General features: G+C 38.5%; 1 protein-coding gene across 3 annotated transcripts in view; it reads left to right on the top strand.

Annotated features, from left to right (window-relative positions):
- The first annotated feature begins 4507 nt into the window (after positions 1–4507).
- The window catches only part of npas2 (neuronal PAS domain protein 2), a 58384-nt gene continuing 56891 nt past the window's right edge, over positions 4508–6000 (top strand). The window contains exon 1 of one of the 3 annotated variants that reach the window (XM_084414808.1): positions 4508–4719. The gene's annotated coding sequence lies outside the window, so the exon portion shown is untranslated. The remainder of the gene's footprint in view (positions 4720–6000) is intronic. The other 2 variants (XM_084414807.1, XM_084414810.1) reach the window with 2 other exon arrangements.

Genomic DNA, 6000 nt, shown 5'->3' with positions numbered 1-6000 from the left:
TGTTGTGTTTTATTTTATTACATTAATGTTTACTGCATTCTTCAAATGGCATGTGTATTACCCTGTTAGTTTTGTGTTTATGTGCATGGGTAACACTGTGATCTGTCCTCATGCTAAAGAGGTCAATAAAGAGGTCAATGATGAATTTAAGTCAATATGGGGCATTTTTCCTCCTTCATTAATATTATCAGTATATTTGAATGAACAACTTACTTTAAAGGCCCAATTCTACAGGCTATTTATTTACATTTTACAATTAGGCTAGGCTGCTAGCCTACATTTGTCATTTAATGACATTGTAAGTTCTGGAAACCATCTGCTTCTATTTAATTCTATTCTTCTCCTCAAATATTTTGAATTATAATTAATTGCTGTCTGTGTCCAGATTAGTGAGACATTTACAGGGCACACAACAGTGACTCAGTATGGATCAGCTGTGTGATTTCTGCCTCTGGTCCACAGCTGAGCGTTTCATTGACCAAGCACCACTGAGAGCGAAGCAGCGGCTGATGGACATGACCTAGATACAAACCACAGCAGCACGATCCCGCCCGCCCGCTGATGATGATGTCTGTACAGTTTGAAAGAAATCTTTCCACTTCGAAGAATAATGCTTCTTTGTGAATACGAACACAAATTTTTTTTGTATTTGAACGGTGTAACGTTATGTAAAGAAAATAATTTCTTAAAGTAAAATGATTTGGGTACGCGTATGAATTATGACTTTCTGGCTGTCGAGTTTTGAAAATTTCTGTGGGAAAATAAATTAGGACGCAATCTGCGTGTTTTGTTAAATGTAACAAAATGCTGAGTAATCACAGTAGGCTACTTCCAAGATATGGGTCATGCTTGGAAAGGGCGTGAGTGGCAAACTGTTTCCATGGTTACCTCTTCAGACAAACTCGACTTGTGATGCTGGAATCTGTTTGGAGACTGAGAGAATTGTAATATACGCTCTGACTAACTTGTAATCTACCTTTCATCGATGCTGAAACGTTTGAAAACACTGGAATATTGATTACAAAAACATACAGCCCTAACCCCATTTACATGCGCGCCTAAACTCGTTGGTCCAGATGGGGGTTACGAGTGACGCGATATTTCAAGTCATTCAGCGTAAGTAAATAAGCCAAATAAGCTGGGCTATCAAAATAAACCTTATGAAACAATAGTCCTTACATAACATAACTGACTACAGAAATCCCACGTCATTTTAGAAACGCGAGCCCTCATTTTTATCCCTCTATGATGTCATTTAGGTCATAAATGACGCAGAGAAAATTGCATTTAAAATACAGTAACAATATTCAACAAAAAACAAGAACATTTTAGTATTATCATATGACATCCCCTTCAGCCAACAGAAATTAAAATCTATGTGCCATGTGCTTGACATTTTTGGAAATAATAAGGAATTGATGGAGACGGTCACATGCTGCAATTAAGGCTCCATTGTGAGTTGATTTTATAGGAAATACATAAAAATTAAAAAAATATTATTGTATCATCCAAATGTGTTTTCTAAAGTTTTTGGTCATTTTTAATGCACATTTTGTAAAACCAATAACTCAAAGACCCCTAAAAAATGTGTGGGATAGATATTTTCGCTGCACTAATAATAGCCTTTTTGCTTGTGTTTTAGGTTGATGTTAGTAAGTTTTATAGAAAACAGAGAGGAAAAGCTATACCTTTTCCAAATGATATAGTGACGGCATCAGTGCATCAGAAAATAAGGTAGTAAGAAAGGAAGAGGTTGAAGATCAAGGAGGATAGAAGCAGTGAGGGTGATTGCAGATGAAGAATATAGCCTAATTCATAGATTGTTTTGGAAGTCAGGTATTTTGGTACATTATCCTATGCCAGTTTGGAGGATGTGATCCATACTACAACCAGAGGTCAGGAAAAAGAAGAGTCTTGTTGATTTTCACTTGTGCTACTACTATAATTGATTTGGAATTCCAAAAAAGAAACAATGTTTTTAATGGTTCTTGAAACATTTTGATAAGTTTTATCTGAATTCTTGTCAAGTTTTTGACATTTTCACATGTGAGTTCCAAATGAAATATAGTAGCAGAAGATTAAATGGAATGTTAATAAAGCTTCTTAATTGTTTTTTGATACACTAGACCTTTTCACTACTTTTCAGTTGGTGAAAATGCATTTAAAATAGGGGTGTAACGGTTCAAATTACTCACGGTTCGGTTTGTATCATGGCTTTATGGTCACTGTTTCGGTATGTGCTGTGTTGAGAGAAAAAAGGACTACTGTCAAAGAAAAATAAAGAAAATAAGAACAAATAATTAAACTACAAGCAACACCACAAATAAATACAATACAGCAAAGATACAAATAAAATAAACCGTGCTTTTCAGGTTTCATGAGTAGTGAGTGATTTCCTTGTCTTTTGTTGTTTGATTGACATTAAAAACAGACAGCAGGAATATTAGGCTGTTGTCACTTTAAAACATTATGCACGGATCCAGTAGGCCCACTGATACACAGGCGTTGTCTTTCTCGACTCTTTACGTTCACTTAAGACATAACCTACTATGTTTTTTCTATAGGATACTCGACAAGACAGGCATTTTGACATACCTTTTGTGTGAATTTGTACGTTCAAGTGCAAGACTTCAAAGAGAACTCAATATTTGCGCGCTGTCTGAGAAGTGGCTTTCCACATGCACACACAAAACTTTTCACACAGCACGTGCCACTTCTCTCTCGCATCTTCTTACTCTTGAATGTTTAAATTGGCATGGCTTAAATTAGTTTATTTTAAACACAGATAGCAACGTGTGCTGTTCAGGTCTCACCATGCGCTCACATGCTATCAACACCCGGGTGATGACGACAACGTAAATGACTGGTCATATTAAAGCATACTGCACTCCTATTGAACAAAGTTTGCAAAGAGTGACTGTTTTGTCCACTATTTTTGATCACCGCTGTTGTAACGTATTGGGAAGCCAGAATGTGTATCCATCGACAACATACTTTAAAGGGATACTCCACTTTTTTCGGAAATAAGCTCATTTTACATCTCCCCCAGAGTTAAACAGTTGAGTTTTACCGTTTTAGAATCCATTCAGCCGAACTCCGGGTCTGACGGTACCACTTTTAGCATCATTGATTCTGATGAGTCCAGTAGCATTTCTTTCAAAATGACCAAAGAGTTTCAATATTTTTCCTATTTAAAACTTGACTCTTCTGTAGTTAAACCGTGTACTAAGATCGACGGAAAATGAAAAGTTGCGATTTTCTAAGCCTATATGGCTAGGAACTACTCTCATTCCAGCGTAATAATCAAGGAACTGTGTGTCTGTACCATGGGTGCAGCAGGCGTAATGATATGACGCAGCGCCTGAAAATAGTCCCCAGCTCGGTAACTTCTTCCAACGTGACCGGGACTAAGTTTGTCTAACCTATTAGACCTATTTTCAGGCGCTGCGTCATATCATTACGCCTGCTGCACTCATGGTACAGCCGCACAGTTCCTTGATTATTACGCCGGAATGAGAGTAGTTCCTAGTCATATAGGCTTAGAAAATCGCAACTTTTCATTTTCCGTCGATCTTAGTACACGGTTTAACTACAGAAGAGTCAAGTTTTAAATAGGAAAAATATTGAAACTCTTTGGTCATTTTGAAAGAAATGCTACTGGACTCATCAGAATCAATGATCTGTGCTAAGCTATGCTAAAAGTGGTACCGTCAGACCCGGAGTTCGGCTGAATGGATTCTAAAACGGTAAAACTCAACTGTTTAACTCTGGGGGAGATGTAAAATGAGCATATTTCCGAAAAAAGTGGAGTATCCCTTTAACTGAACTCTGTCTGTCTGTTTTACGCATTGTTATTTTCAACAAAACCATAGATGTGTGTGAGTCATCAGATTAGAGATGAACCGCGGTGCAAGTGAGTGTCGAACCGTGGGTGGAGAGTGAGACAGTAGCATATGGTTCCTTTTTTTTTTTTTTTTTTTACCAAGAAACCCTTAATTTGAATGTGTGAAGTTTCTGAAATTTTGCCAAGAATTGTTACCCTTATAGGACTAAAAAAGGGTCCAAAGTCAGAAAGATGTAGAAAACTAATTTTGGAAAATGATTTTTAGCCTTAAATATATGTAAAATATAAAGTGATTTGTTTTTTAGCTGTAATTTCATAACTAGTCCCATAGGGTTAACATCGTTCACTCTAATATGAGGTATTTGTAATATTCTACTAAATCTGGCTTTCCTCCGATCTGTAACTCAAGCTCCCCCTTTATTTCCACACGAAGAGCTTGCCTCACAGAAACACGGCCTCCTTAATTCTCCGCCGATGACATTCTCTGGCCGCCGTTCAAGCCGTTTGAGAGAGAGAGAGAGAGAGAGAGACCGAGAGACCGAGAGACCGGGAGGGCGAGCATGCGCTGCGGTGGGTGTGCGCGCTCCCCTCCGCTGACTCTGGCGAATCCGGTCCGGACACGCCCATTCGCTCCTTTTAAGGTGTGACGACGGCTGATGACGTAAGCGTGAGGTGTGTGCGTTGGAAAATGAACATCAGTGAATGAAAAAAGCGCTCTGGAAGTCACTCATTGCCCACAGAAACGGTGCCGGTTATGTAACTCTATTTCATGTGTACGGCAAGAAAGGCAAAAAACGCTCTCGGTGTGTCTCGTCGCTGGAGATTCATTGCAACTTTTCTGTTGAAGTCGGGTTCTCATTGCTGCCTCTGATTAGGTGAGTACAGCTGGCTGTTGCTTGGTTTAGTTTGTGAAATTAGAGCACACAAGAAGTGTGTCATTGTGTTAAAGGCGCCCGGTGCAAGCGCCCATAACGGGTTTACCTGGTGCTATGGACATTTTTAGCGTTCAATTAAAGTTGCAATAGAACGTGAGTGTTTTAATAGCGAGAACTAAGTAGGCTAAATTGGTCTTTCTTGTAATAAGAAAGTGTTGTGATGATTTAATGACGTTGTTTCTTAATTGATAGGACAGTCTCTGTACTTTGTTCATGTAGGCTACACTTGAAATGACATAGCCTATATTCCAGGAAAGATAGTTACTGTGATATCTATATGTGTCAGATGGAGGGCAGATTATGCTCTCCGTGAGTCTGCATATACATATTCATTCATTGACAGACCGAGGTGACGTCTCTCTCTGTGTTTTTAATGGAGGTCAAGAGGAATAGCAAGGTAAAATCTAGTCTTGTATGCTTTCTTTTACCGCTTCTTATGGACTGAAGTCATAAAAAGCTTTGGTGAAACGATGCTGGTATGCCAATTGAAAGTTTGAACGTAATAACCCTCGAAATAAAAGCACTTATGAAAAGATTGCAAGTTATGTAACACATGACTTGAGAATCATGAGCCGGTGGCAGTGACGTCATGCCCTGGATTTCGTTGAGAGGAATAAAAAGTTCACTGCTGACGATGTGTCCGCTGTTACTCGTTTAGTTTTTTTCCTCATTTAAACTCACTAGTCTCTGGTGATTATTAATAATTTTTCCTCTAAAATGCCCTTTGATCTCTCTTATTTGCTCGTGTGTTGTTAATTTGTTGGTGTTTCTTGCTCTGGAGAAAGTTAACAAATAGACACAAGTTAGAAATTATTTGAAGTAGTGGTGACTTGTTAGATTGTGCTATGAAGGCTTTGCTGTCTGTAGTTTGAAACGTCGAGAGTTTTATATAGATATACACTTCGCGCGCGGCCTCTCCGTGACGCGCATGATCCACAGATGTCTATGCTTGGCAGAGCACGAGAGCAGCTGCCAGTCCTCAATCTAATTGTTTTAATTTTTTGTTCTTTGGTTGCCTGAGTGAATCTCAAGTGACAAGTCATCAAAATAAACCATGAACCAAAGGGTTTATATTGTTGTACTTTGTTTATGTTTGATAAAGTGTGGGAACTCAAGGAAGGCAGGGTTCACACTTGAACAGCTGTTGCATTGCAAATCATCTTAATTTTTCTAATCAGTTGAACTTAGCATTCACCTCAGTTATAGAGCATTGAAAAACAA

Source organism: Rutilus rutilus (assembly GCF_951802725.1).
Source record: "Rutilus rutilus genome assembly, chromosome: 7".
Lineage (NCBI taxonomy): Eukaryota > Metazoa > Chordata > Actinopteri > Cypriniformes > Leuciscidae > Rutilus > Rutilus rutilus.
The sequence above is the reverse complement of the archived record's forward strand: the minus strand, read 5'-3'. Positions and strand labels throughout refer to the sequence as shown.